Below are 15,064 nucleotides of genomic sequence, written 5' to 3' on the forward strand. Positions count from 1 at the left end.
GCTCCTGTTTGGCTTCCCTCTTAGAGTTAGTGTTAAGATTAGGCATGATCATTTATATGGAAGTTCTTAGTCAACTATAAAATTCTGTGTAAATGTAAGTTGTCATCATCATTACTGTCATCATTTTGGAAAAGACTCTATAGATAATCAAGTGCCTTACTTTACTTATACATGGGCATCCTCAACAATACCCCTTCTGTTGGAATCCTCCATTATTGCTCATGCATTTCCAGGCAAAGTCATTACTTTACTGTATGGACACTCCTCAAGGTCATGACATTCCAGCATACATGAGTCCATATCTGAAAAGCACACATGCTAGTCCTAGTTTTGATGTCAGGGACACATCTTTTTCCACATGACAGTCTTTGAAACCTTTAAAGTTAGTAATTGAATCATGTTATCCATTGGACAAAACAAATTACCTCCGAATGCAGTGGCTTAAAACGTTGACCAACATAACAAATTTATTTTTACATTTCCTGTAGGTCAGGTTTTCAGAAATGTCTTAGCTGACTGGATATGGCTCAGGATATCTCATTAGTTTCCAATCAAGATGTTGGAAGCATTTCCAGAATGGCAGAACAAGGACTCCGAAAAAGTTGGCTCTTCCATAAAAGTAATTACAACACTGTTCAAGATTGTCAAAATCAACTTCAGAGCTCTGGAAATGAATCAAAGGCTTGCAATAATTCAAGGATCATTTATTCAAGAAAAAATGCTGAATCTCTGTATGAACAGTGATTTTTGTTGTGTTTTAACTTGTCCTATTCCCCATACTCCTTTCCCTAGCTCTGGGATATCCTTGAAAACCAGCAGTCTCGAAACTCTAGTAGTTGTGAAAACCAGCAGCTTAGCAACTGACGAGAGAAGAATAAGTTTGAAGTTTCCATAAGAGTTCCAGCTACATATCCATATGCAAAAGACTCAGTTTGTACCTCTATCTCATGCCATACACAAAAATTAGCAGAGCTAAAACAATACAACTATTTGAAGAAAATGTAGTAAATCTTCATAATCTTGACTTATATTTTCTTGGATGTGACACCTAAAGCACAGTGACAAAAAAAAAGTGGATAAATTGGATTTCATCAAAATTAAAACTCTTGTGTTTCAAAAAGCACCATTAAGAAAGTGCCATGACAACCCCTAAAATGGAAAAAAATATTCTTGAATAATTTATCTATTAAGAGATTACTATCAGAATCAATAAAAAGTTCCCATAACTCAATAATAAAAATATAACTCAATTAAAAATGGACAAAAGGGGTGTGACATTTAGCTGGCTGTTCGAGGTGACTGTCTTTCCATCCTAGTACCATGGCTCAATTTGTCTGTAACCTCGTAGAGAAGGCCCCTGTGCTGGTGAATGCTGCTGTGACTTATTGGAAGCCTCGATTGGCCACGTTTTGGTACTACGCCAAGGTTGAGCTGGTTTCTCCAACCCCTGCTGAGCTCCCTAGAGCTTTTCAGAGCCTGAAAAAAAATAGTCAATAGTGCTCAAACTGGTAGCTTCAAACAGCTCACAGTTAAGGAAGCTGTGCTGAATGGTTTGGTGGCCACTGAGGTGTGGATGTGGTTTTATGTTGGCAAGATCATAGGCAAGCGTGGCATCATCGGCTATAATGTTTGAAGACCAAGCTTTAACATTTGATTACATTTGACCTATTTGAGAGGACCATGTGTGATCAGACTGTTACCTGAATAAAATGTGTCAAAAATTAAAAAAAAAAAAGTGGACAAAAGATTTGAACTGACATTTCTATAAAGATGACACACACACATTGCTTCTCGGCCTTTTGGCTAAGATCAAGTGAAGATGACACACACATGACAAAAAGATATGTAAAAATCTTGTGAAGTAATTATTTGGGAGGAAAAATGGTATGTAAGAAGATGGTCAACATTATCAGTAATTAGGGAAGTGAAAATCCAAATTGCAACAAGATACCATTTTATACTGACTAGGATGGCTAAAATAAAAAATGCTAACAAAAAAAAAGTATTGGCAAGAATTTGGAGAAATTGTAATTGTTATATATTGCTAGTGGGATTATAAAATAATGCAGACACATTGAAGAACACTTTGTTACTTCTTCAAAATGTTGAACATAGAGTTAGCATATGGCCTAGTAATTCCACTCATGCATGATATATGCTCAAGAGAAATGAAAATGTATGTCCACACCAAAACTTTACACTAAGATTTATAACAGCATTGTTCATAATAGCCCCCAAATGAAAACAATGCAAATGTCCATCAACTGATAGTTAAAAAAATGTGACAAACTACACAATAGAATATTATTTGGCAAGAAAATGGAATGAGGTGTTGCTATATGCTACAATATAGACTTTGAACACATTGTATGAAGTGAAAGAAGCCAGTACAAAAGATTACATACATATCATATGATTCAACTATATGAGATGCATAGTGAGATTTGTATAGGCAGAAAGTAGATTAGTGGCCACCAGGGGCTTGGGAGAGGAGAATGGAGTATCTGCTAATGAGTATGGACATTCTTTTGGTGTGATGAAAATTAGTGGTAAATATCGCACAACTCTGAATACACTAAAAATCCACTGTACAAGGTTGTACTATTAAGTTGGTGAAGGACTCCCTCTGGGAAGCTGTGTACCAACTCCAGCTCCACACTTCAAAGCTCCACTTTTTCTGGTATGAATCAGTGAACTTAATTGTCAGATCACATACTACAGCAGCTCTGACGGTCATTCCAGAAAAAAATTCCAAAATTGTTTTGGAGTACTTTGAAGGTGACCATAGTGATATTCAGCAATGAGGTATATAGCACTTTTTCTAGAATAAGCTCAAGAACTTAATTGTCCAATCTTGTGTGACAATTAAAAAAAAAAAAAGATGTTGGCCAGGGCTGAGGTAGTATGAAGACACGAACAGATTGGAGGGTCTGTGTCCATGGGGTTACTCACATGGTTGGCAAGTTGGTGCTGGTTGTTGGTGGGAGGCCTCTGTTCCTCTTTATACACATACAGGCCTCTCCAGAGACTGCTTGAGTGTCCTCATGACATGATGTTTGGGTTCTTCCAGAGGGAGTGCTCCAAGAGAGAGAAATCCAGGCAGAATTCATCCTTCTTATGACCTAGCCTTAGAAGTCACTTAGATTATTTCTGACACATTTTATTAGTTAGAAGCATGTCATTAAATCTGGCCCACTTTCAAGGAAAAGACAATTAACCTCCACTATTTGAAGAATAAGATGTTAAAGAATTTTAAGCCATATTTTAAAATCATCATGTTGATATTTCCAGAAAGCCTTCTCTGTCCGATATACTATGTTCCTAGTCATGTTTATGTTTTCCGAACTTTTCCCAAACTGCTCACTCATTTTCAGCAAGTCCAAAGGGTTAGTGTTTCTTAGCTTCCATTAGTCACTCCATGTCCCACTCCCATCAATACGAACCATCCAGAACTGAAAACATACCCATACCTTCTCCCTCTATTCCCCACACCCCCCTTCTCCAACCATGCCAAACACTGGTTGTGGTGGAGCAAGGCCACGGATGACTACAATTATTAAAAGTATGAAGATGAAGTTATCACAAATATTTGACTTCAGGAGATCAGAGTTCAAAAGGGAAGTTAGAGAAAATGCAGCAAATGGAAGTAAACATACTTTCTTGCTTAATGACAATATTCTGCAATCTGTGAATTTTTTTTTTTGCCTGGGATAAGAAGGGTTGGGGAGAGTAAGTACGTAAGTCTAATTTTCTAACATAAATTGTGATAAAGAATGGAAAGGAAAGATCAAAGTCTGTAGGAGCTGGGAGACTATTCAAAGGCATTGAGACACCTATGACGCTAGGAAAGCTACCAACATAAGATCCTCCCTGAGAGGATCCACCCTCGATGACCTGCAGCCCCATTCTGTCTTGTCTCCGGCTATATTAAACCTCAGAATAATTACTGTCACTTGAACAATACCTTTTTGTAACACCCACAAATTCATAGCATGGAGAAATGGTGTTACACATAAAGGAAACTTTATTAATAAGCAAAAGAAGAGGAGGAAGAAAAGGAAATTGAACACAGAAGAACACAGAATGGAAAACTCAGGCCAAAGACTCAAAGGACCTTTTTTGTTAAAGGAAAAAATAATGTTATTCAGAAAAGGGGAACTTTTAAAAAAGAAATTTTAAAAGAGGAATGAAAGGATGACATCAAAACCTGGATGGGATTTATAGTTAAGACCCACAGAAAGTAGGAAAATGTTCTGTCCCCCCTTCCCTGGGCTGTAGAGTGTCGGGTAGCCAGGACAACTTGATTCAACACCAATTGATGAGACCCTTAGAGTTCCCCTGATTATAAAGCAGCCTTGGAGTATGGACTGAAAGCTTGGCCATATCTGGAGCAGCTTCTGGGCTTTTAGGCTGCCATAACAGGAAATCATGACAGGGATGCTGGGGCAAAGACTTTCATTCTGGGACTCAGAACAAGGGAGAATTGATGAAGTCTTTCGCTAGTTGGAAGTAGGCCCCAAAGACTGAATTAAAGCTGATCCCATTCATGGGGCACCTTCTGCATGCACTTGTTTTACATGTATTACCTCTTATTCTCACCTTTGTGAGCCAGGTGCTATTATTAATATTTCCATTTATACTCTCTATTACATATGGGGAGATTGAGACTTGGGAAGGTTAAGTAGCATTATCTAAATCAAGAAGTTACGATTGATGTGTGATTGAACCCACATCTGTTTGACTTCAGAAACGATTATAATTAGGATGAAAGTAGGAACTTAGCACAAGAAACTTACTAGAAAGGTAGATATGGCTCTTTACCGTCTTAGAGCCATCATGCTCCAGCACACATATCACAAGGGGCTGCTCTAGGCTCAGGAAAGAAGAATAAAAATGAATAAAGTGGGTGGGTGCAGTGGCCTCACTCCTGTAATCCCAGCACTCTGGGAGGCTGATGCAGGTGGACTGCTTGAGCTCAGGAGTTCAAGACCAGACAGAGCAAGAGTGAGACCCTGTCTCTACTAAAAATAGAAAAACTAGCTGGGCCTTGTGGTGTACAACTGTAGTCCTAGCTACTTGGGAGACTGAGAGAAGAGAATTGCTCAAATCTAAGAGTTTAAGATTGCTGTGAGTTATGACCCCACAGCACTCCATCCAGGGTGGCAGAGTGAGACTTTGCCTCAAAAAGAAAAAAAGAATAAAGTGCTGGAATTATCTTTGATTGTAGAGTGGAGTGTGGCAGGTTAGTTGTGGATAAGGTAATCCTTTCAGAAAATCTATAAAGCATAGTTGTTGAAACTTCAGACTGAATCCTGACTTTACCACTTGGGCAAGATGCATATCTCTCTGTGCCTCAGTTGCCTCATCTGTCAGATGGGATGATGATAGTGCATTAATCATAGGCTGTGAGAATTAAATGGTTTAATACATTAAAAATAAACAGAATAGTGCCTAATGGTAAGTGTTCAACAAACAAGGCTACAGTTAAAGTCAATTCAATCTCACCTTTGCAGCCATTCACTTTGTCTGATGTCATTTGACACTGTTGCAAGTGTAGACCCATAGCGTGTTAGAAACAGAGATAATGAATCCTGTGAGACCATCTAGGGTTGTCTCTATATCCTACATCTAGGAGTAAAGAGACGTTTCTAAATTTACAGAGCAAATAAATGGAAGAGCTGGGACTTGGGTTCAAGAAGTGACAAGCTACCCCCACAATAGTTGCCATTGTTTTGAGCACCTGTTCTACGCCAGGCACTGGACATACACTACTTCACTAAATTTCTAACATAATCCTGCTAAGTAGTGATTATTTATCCCTTTTTAAAAATAAGAACCCTGGTTCAGAGAGACTATAATGAACAAGATCATGTAACTAGTAACTGAAGACAGAATTTGACCAAAGACTGTCTGAATCTAAAGACCATACTACTTGATACACATATTTTATTATATAAAATAAGCCCAGACACCATGTGTGATCTTAATAGTAGAAATATAACAAGTTGGAAAACTCCAAATTTTTGCCTTATTTGACAAAAAATTGTTTGCCTCATTAAAAATGAATGATTAATTCCTTACAGATATACGATCTATACTTAGGCACTTGTTAAAATTACAATAATAATTATGAAAATTGTTTCAGGGGAAAAGAGAATAGGAATGGGAATGAAATATAATTTAAATAATGAAAATTAAAATTCTGGGCAATTCTTGATCAGTACTAGGAAAATCTCTAAAATAGCTACTCCTTATTCTAGTTTCAGAGTAAAACATCAAAGGCAAATCAAAATGAATGCTATCCATTATCAGTTCCATTTTTAAAGCAGTGACAGACTTTGGGAACGCTTTCTTCAAAATTTCTTTTTATTAGATGTTTCTTTTTTTTTTTTAAATTGAGTCATAGCTATGTTCTTTAGTACTATCTGTATTAAATGTTTCTAATGGTCCTTTTGTAGAGATTCTATTTATATCCACAATCTTATTGTCTTCTTTATCACGATTTTTATCTGAGTTTCTCATGTAGCTTTTGGGGCTATAACAGAAAAAAGAGGGTATTTATAGATAAGTATATGTATGTGTGTGTGCAAGTCCCCCCAAACAACTGTGGAGTGGAAAGAGAAATTAACAGAAAAACCCACCAAGGACTATTTGCTTATTTTCAAATTTTGGCAACACATAGAAATGAGAACCTTGTCAGTTAGCCCACAGGGTAAGCCTGGCATTTTCTTTCAAAGGTATAGTTTTTCTCTCCTCCACCCTGAGGCCGAATGAATCCTCCTACAGGTCTGTCTCACCAGCAACTCTTAAAATAGACTTAGTTCTGGCTCAGCACCCCTAGCTCAGTGAGTAGGGTGCCAGCCACATATACCAAGGCTGGTGGGTTCAAGCCCAGCCCGGTATATGCTAAACAACAATGACAACTGCAGCCAAAAAATAGCCAGGCATAGTTGATGTGGTGGGCACCTATAGTCCCAGCTACTCTGGAAGCTGAGGCAGGAGAATCGCTTTAGCCCAGGAGTTGCTATGAGCTTCTTTCTCAAAAAAAAAAAAAAAAAAAAGATTTAGTTTTAGTTTGCACTTTAGTGCAGGCCCTGATGAACATGGACTACAGTTGAAATGTGGGAGTCACACTACAAACGGGTGAGGTTTCTTAGGTCTGTCCTTTCAGGGAAGGCTGGGGAAACAACAACGTCCAGGGTATTAGCCCCATTTTGTAGGCCTGACTTTCCCACTGCTCCCAACTGCACTGTGCTTTCAGCTGAATCCACGTGCCTTGAGGAACAAAACGAGGGTGGGGAGAGACATGCTGGTTTCTACTAGTGGTTGACGAGTTTATCCTTTAGATTTCTCTCATGTTAAAATTTAATAATTTAACTTACCTACACATCTAAAGTAATTCTCAATTTAAAAGTCCATCTGGGGAGTTCCACTGAAATGATTCAGCCTGAGAAATGCATCCCATGACCCATTTGAAGAAATTCACCACCTTGCCTCAGTTTGGCACTTTTGTACGGACATCTTTGGAGAGAATTTCCAAACTTTGCCCAAGACATTTTAAAGGCCCCAAGCATCCGGCAAGGAAAATGGATGTCTTTTCTTAAAATTCCATATCTAACCTTATTTCTCATCTCCAGAAGACAAATCTCATTTGATTGTCCAAGAATGTTCTTCAAGGACCCAGTTTTGGGGAGAAACAGGCAGCTCTCCCACTTGGGATCTTCTGAGAGTAATAAAGATGGAGGTACAACAAAGTAGGAGAGGCTCAAACCCAGATGTCACACCACCCAAAAGGAGGAAAGTGGCCCTGGGCAATGCCCTCAACCTCTCTTTCTCTGGGATTGCTCCTCAGAAAGGCCCCTTTGGTCACGCCATCTAAGCTGGTAGTTGAGTCACGTGACCAGTTGACATTTTTACTTTCTCTGAGAACTTGCTCAGCAAGACCATTTCCTTGTCTGTCACTTGGCACCTGATTTTGATGGCCATCTGGAGTGCTTGGATGTACCGCTGACCCTTTCTTTCCTTGCTGTGGTGGGCTGCATGAACCTACCTCAGGCAAGCTGTATCTTCCACCCTTAAGAAGATTTCCTTTATTTTGTCAAATCACAGGTTGGCCATGGCTGGAACCCTGGATGGGGAGACCTCAGATGAGCAGACGAGGCTACAGCTCTTCTGCAGCTTCCAGGTTACTCATTAACAGCCCTTGCAGGGTTGGGGGCTCACTGTGACTCCTGATCTAAGGACAGTGGGCTTATCTCCCTCCTAAAGGAGGAAGCCAGGGGGAGGGGGAGGGGGAGGGGAAGCTCGCACACTTGATCTTCAGCCTCTGCCTTCCTCCGAAAGGTCTATCCTTTCCGCCTGGGACATTTTGCTGTCATCCCAGGGCTCTCTCAAACCAAACTTAAATTTCAAAACATGGTCATCATCTCAAACGTCTTCCTTCTTTTCTCTGCTGTTTAGTGACACTTTCCAACAGTTGAGGGGCTCTCCTCTTGCTGCCTGAAACTTCCTTCTTATAGAGCCTGCTGAGGCCTGAAATGACAAAAGTACAAACATCAGGACACTCAGCTGAAGAGCCACGTAGTCTTGGCATGAGCCGGATCCAGAGAGCTAACATAGCCCACGCCCAAGATGCATTTATCATGTACTGATCAGATGGCCTTTTGAACTTTGTAGATATTTCAAATTTTAGTATATAGAAGAGATTTATAGTGGTTCACACAGCACAATACTAAAAAAGACTGGAAACGTTGGTCATGCGAATACATCTCAGAAACATACTGTTCAGTAAATAAAGGATGTTATAAAAGATAAGCAAAGTTGAATGCTACTTATAGTAAGTTGGATACACACAAAATCAAAATACTATAACATGTTTATAGTATGAATAGAGAATACATATGCATACAGTAAACATGTTTTCTATATGTTTATAGAAAAACCATATATAGTGAAAGTATTAATACGTGAGCAGTGTTATAGGTTGCATTTTATGCCCCCTGAATCTACACATTGGAGTTCTAACCCCCAGTACCTCCCAATGTGGCCTTTTTTGGAAATGGGCTTATTGTAGATGTACTTAGTTAAGATAAGGTCACGCCACAGTAGGGTGGGCCCCCAATCCAATATGGCCAGTGTTCTTATAAAGAGGGGAAACTTGGGTGCAGACACACAAGAAGAATGCACATGAGGTTGGAGTCACGCTGCTTCGAGTGAAAGAGCCACCAGAATCCAGGAGAGAAGCCTGGAGCAGATGCTTTCTCTAGTGCAGTGGTTCTCAACCTGTGGGTCGTGACCCACAAGAACTATATTAAAGGGCCACAGCATTAGGAAGGGAGAATCACTGCTGTAGTGCCTTCTGAGGGAGCACAGCCCTGTCGCCACCTTAATCTCCAACTTCTAGCCTCCAGAATCGTGTGACAATACATTTGTGTTGGTTATGTCATGTAGCAGGTAGTTTGTTAGGACAACCCCAGAAAACCAACCCAAGTGGGAAGGATGCACATGAACTTCAAGATAATGCCTACCCCTGAGGAGGCAGGAAAAGCAATGGGACTAGGGAGGGGTGCATGAGAACTTTATTTCACTGGCAATAAATAAAATACCTATAATATATATGGTAAAATATTGCTATAGTTGTTAAATCTGGATAGTAGACATTAGGGTGCTTATTATACATATTATTCTATGTACTTGGGATATGTAAACTATCCCCAAAAGAATAAAAGAGATATTTAGCATGGCAGTGTTGTCTGTGGTTGTTGATTCTCAAGCTGTAATTGATCTAAAGCCCTGCCCCTCTTTGCCTATAAAAGGAAAGTCTGCTGGGTCAGAGACTGAGGATACTGAGAATTGATCCAGACCAATTACACAGGGGAAACCAGATGGCTGGCATGGACAGCTTTTTATTTTTAGACACATCCACCTTATTCCCTTGTCTCTTCTCATGAAGGCTTTTTGTAATTGTGACTGCATCATTCATCCAGCTTTGGGGTTACGATGTAAGGTCGGAATTTTACCAATTAGAGGAGCAGATCCTTACAGAAAATACAGTCTCTGAAGTTAAAGCTCCTACGGTAACTGTTGAGAGACTGCTCTCTAGGGCAATGGGTGATGCGATTTGATCTGTTACTATCCAACCTGAAGAGACTCAAGAATTCATACTGACATCTGCTGGATTCTTTGAATACTTCCTGGTCTAAGTTAGAACCAGGAATACAGGAGCAGGAGGACCTCCAGCCAGACCCCTTAAGGAGCTCTCTGACTGGAGGCGGGTCTGGCAGCATGCTGAGATATGCAACTTGAAATCAAATTTAAGATCTTTTGCTCACTGCACACATTTAGCATAATACATCTATGGCAGAATGAGGCAGGACATCTAGGGTATAATTAACAATCACTATTCTACGACAGTCTCAGCAAACACAAATGCCAATTTGCTTGTCAAATTCCAAAGAGAGAGGAAGGGGCCATACAAAATGTATGTGGTAACCATACAAAACAAAGTCTTTGTTTTCAGGGCTCAACTCAGAGATTGCTCTGTCCTTTGTGTAGCAAAGCAAGACTACAAAGGAAATCTTGTCAAATCCTGGTCCACTGGGCTCTAGATGCAAGTTCACTGCACAGACATCTCTCCAGAATCAAATTACAGTCTAACTTCATTCCTAGATCCGTCAGGGAGGGTAATTGGTGGGACCACACCTACGATGCATCTTACAAGGGCACATGTGAAATTTACTAGGTGTAGAATATGAATGTCTAAACACAATAACTAAGAAAATGCTGTGAAGGCTAGGTTAAAATATTTGATGAAAATATTTCAAATTGTATATAAAACCAGCACATTGTACCCCACGATTACATTAATGTACACAGCTATGATTTAATTTAAAAAAAAACCCATAAATTAGATGCATGAACTAAGAGAAAGCAGTTCAGATAATTAAGACACCGAGTTCCTTTCCTTGAAGTGACCTGGATACAGCTCCTCAAAAACTCTAGTAGTCATTAGACATTTTTGTTGCTTAATAAAGACAAGAAAGTCAATTATTACTTAGTAGCTGCAGTTCGACAGGGAAATTGTTTTTAAGAGTGGGGATTATTATTAAAAGAATTTCATTGTGGCATACATGTTGAAAGGTTCTCCCATAGATAATAATGGAATTATAAATTTTTTTTCCTACTGAAAAGGTCAGGACATAAATAACATTTTTTTCCTCTTTTCCATCTCATACTTTCTCAATATAAGAAAGAATCATGTGACTTAAGTTGAAATTGGATTTTGAAGCAACTTTCAGTCATATTTGTGTATTGTTAGGTGAAAGCCCTCAGAGTCTTGCTGTTGAAGGAATAGACTGAGGGTGGGAGATGAGAATTTATTGAAGTGCTAGACAGTTTACAAGCATCCTTGGATTTCATTCTCACTGATACTATCACACTCAGTTTATAGATGAGAAACTTTGTCTCAGAGAGGTTATTTTACCTCAAATTTCATGACTAATACGCAGCAGACCCCAGGCTAGGAACTTAGTTTTATCTGACTCCAAAGCCTATAGTCATCCCACTACATATATGGTCTGCATTTCATTATAATTGTTGGGTGAAAAAAAATTAACCAAATCTCACTCAGGTCTGTTTTGTGCACCTGGACAGTGGAAAGCACACCTGATCTCAGTGTTCCTACTTGAACCACATGTATTCTGACATGAGAGAATCAGAAGGTGAAAATGGCAGAATGATCAGTGGGCAAAGAGTGAAATCTATATAGATGGAGCGTTGGCTTTGTCGCCAAGGTTGATACAGCTCCAACAGCTATGGGTTTGTAGAGAGAACCCTACCCAACCCATCTTGATGGAGGAGACAGTCTTACACCCCCCAAACTATGAACCCTGCTCAATCTCTATTCTATTAGATTCTGGAGGCAAATTTCTAACCAGTTCTATCTTCTGTGGACACAGGATAGAGACTGTAAATGCCATTTGGATTCATCCAGCTACTGTGCTCTTGACTGGGTATTTTATTTTATTTTATTAAATCATAGCTGTGTACATTAATACAGTCATGGGGTACAATGTGCTGGTTTTATATACAATTTGAAATATTTTCATCAAACTGGCTAACATAGCCTCCGTGGCATTTTCTTAGTTATTGTGTTAAGACATTTATATTCTACATTTAGTAAGTTTCACATGTACCCTTGTAAGATGCACCGTAGATGTGGTCCCACTAATTACCCTTCCTCTACCCATCCTTCCTCCTCCCCTCCCTCCCTTTCCCCATATTGACTGGGTACTTTAAAGGACAACAGTGTGATGAAGTTCAGAAGCACTTTCATGATTAAATGTAATGATCTAATTCATTCATTTTGTAAATGATTGTCTTTACCTTTCCTTGATGTCATAAGATAGAATACAGGTAGGGGGTTGGCGCCTGTGGCTGGCTCGGCGCCTGTGGCTCAAGTGGCTAAGGCACCAGCCACATACACCCCTGAGCTGGCAGGTTCAAAGCCAGCCTGGACTCGCCAAAACAACAGTGACAGCTGCAACCAAAAAAAAAAAAAATAATAATAATAAATAGTTGGACATTGTGGCGGGTGCCTGTAGTCCCAGCTACTTGGGAGGCAGAGGCAGGAGAATTGCTTGAGCCCAGGAGTTGGAGGTTGCTGTGAGCTGTGATGTCACAGCACTCTACCCAAAGTGACAGTTTGAGGCTCTGTCTCAAAAAAAAAAAAAGAATACAGGTAGGGGAATCACCCAAATCTGAGTGTAAATCCCAGTCAACAACCAGAAAATGAGAGTAACACCAAGCTCATCATTGTAAGCATTAGAAATACTATATGGGATGTGTCTAGCACAGAGCCGAGCACACTGAAGGTACAAGACAAAATGCCCGTTATTGATGCTCTTGTTTTTTGGTATATTTAAAATAGTTATTATGTTATATTGACATTATGAAGATTGCAATAGACCCCAGGGTACAGATAAGTGGAAGAGTAGGAACGTACTTTACTTTTGAGAAATATGCATCTAGTTCTGCAGCCTGATACATAAACAGGTAAGGATGGCAGGATGCCAGAGCTTCTGTGACTGAGATAAAGGGAACTGCTCTGGGAGTGGTCCTTTAATCGGACGAAGGCACACTTCTCTCTGACAAAACAATTTCAAAGGCCTCAAAGTACTGTCACAGACAAAGTTTTAAGACATGAATGTAGTCTAAAAATCCCAGGAGAAACAGAAGAACATATACCATTCTGAGAAAGAGTCAGAAGTAAAATTTAGAAGAACTAGACCTTCACTGAATATAGAGATCTGGCTTCTTAGATAAAATATTTAATTTTTAGAGATATAAAAAGGAGATTCACAATATTTGAATCAGGAAAAAGCAAGACTATTAAAATAACAGATGGATTTAAAAAAGAAAAAAAAATTCAAACTTCTAAAGTTACTAAAAAATAAAATAATTGAAATAAGAATTTAATAAATAGTTTTAGAAGCAGCTGAAGAGTGAACTAATGGACTGGAAGATATACCTTCACATTCGATAGTCTCTGATAGATGAAATGGAAGAAAAGTTAAGAAAAATTAAGTACAAAGTCAATAGGTTGAACAGATAATAAACTGGAATTCCAGAACAGGAGGAAAGAGAGAATGGGTGGGGCTCATATTTCAAGATGTAAGGGTTCAAAATTTCCAACCCTGGTGAAAGACATCCTTCCCCCATTCAGAAACTTCATGCTTTCCCAACAGGATAAATACAAAGAAAGCCACACGTAGATATTTAAAAATGAAACTGTAGAACATCAAAGGCAAGGTCTTAAAGGTAAACAGAAGAAAGAAAACCCGATACCTTTAAAAGTGATAATTTGATAATTAGAAAAGCAGCTGGTTTCTCAACAGCAGACATGAAAACCCTAAGTGTGATATTGTCCATGTCCTGTGTATTCATTTTCTACTGCTATCCTAACACATCACCACAAATTTACCAGCTTAAAACAACACAAATATATTATTTCACAGTTCTGTGGGTCAGAAGTTCAGCTGGGCTCAGCTTGTTTCTCTGCTCTGAGTCCCACCAAGCTGAAATCCAGCTGTCATCCAGCTGCACTCTTACTGACTCTGGGGAAAATCCATTTCCAAGCCCCTTGTGGTTGTTGGCATAATCTAGCTCCTTGCAACTGTAGGACTGAAGTTGCTTTTCTTTGCTGGTTGTCATCTGGGGGCAGCCCTCAGATCCTATAGGCCTGTCTCTCTCATCCTTGCACATGCATCCTTCTATGTCAGAGCCAGTAACAGAACCTCAGCTTCTTCTCACACTCGAAAGCTTTGGGACTTCAGCTGCTGCATGTCTCTAACTGAAGGCAGAGAACGTCCTCTGCTTTTAAAGGCTCTTGTGATTAGATTGGATCCTCCAGGATTCCCCAGAATACTCTCCTTCTTTAAAGGCTGATAACCTGATTACATCTGCAAATCTCCCTTCGTCCTGTAATATAACTTATTCATAGGTTACAGGAATTAGAGTGTGGACCTCTTTGGGGAGGGGACTATATTCTGTCTACCACATACTGAGACAAAGTAACTATTGATTTGGAAACATTTTTCAAGAATAAAAGGAGAATGAGACTTTAAGATAAACAATAACTAAGAATTAGTCATCAAACAACTTTTACGAAAGAGAACCGTAAAGAATGTATTTTAAGCAGAAGAAATGTGATCCTAGAAGGAACGTCTGAGATGCAAGAAGGGATGAAACACAAAGCAAGCAGGACATTGTATAAATCAGTAATAGGAGTGTTTTGCAGATTAAGAAAAATAAGCTAGGGCGGCGCTTGTGGCTCAAAGGAGTAGGGCGCCGGCCCCGTATGCTGGAGGTGGCCAGTTCAAACCCAGCCCCGGCCAAAAAAAAAAAAAAAAAAAGAAAAAGAAGCTTAAATTAAGACACACAACAATAATAATGTATCAATTGAGTGGAACGAATGTATTCTAAGGTCTTCATATGTGTTCTTTGAATGCAAATAGATCTACTGTAAAGGACGCACTTCAGGCAGAAGAACCCTGCAATGTCTCCT

General features: G+C 39.4%; 1 pseudogene; it reads left to right on the plus strand.

Moving 5' to 3' along the window:
• The first annotated feature begins 1,320 nt into the window (after positions 1–1,320).
• LOC100963554 lies at positions 1,321–1,642 on the plus strand (annotated as a pseudogene).
• The last annotated feature ends 13,422 nt before the right edge of the window (positions 1,643–15,064 follow it).

Source organism: Otolemur garnettii, unplaced genomic scaffold (genome assembly GCF_000181295.1).
Source record: "Otolemur garnettii isolate 467f Iridium unplaced genomic scaffold, OtoGar3 scaffold00001, whole genome shotgun sequence".
In the NCBI taxonomy this organism is placed as follows: Eukaryota; Metazoa; Chordata; class Mammalia; order Primates; family Galagidae; genus Otolemur; species Otolemur garnettii.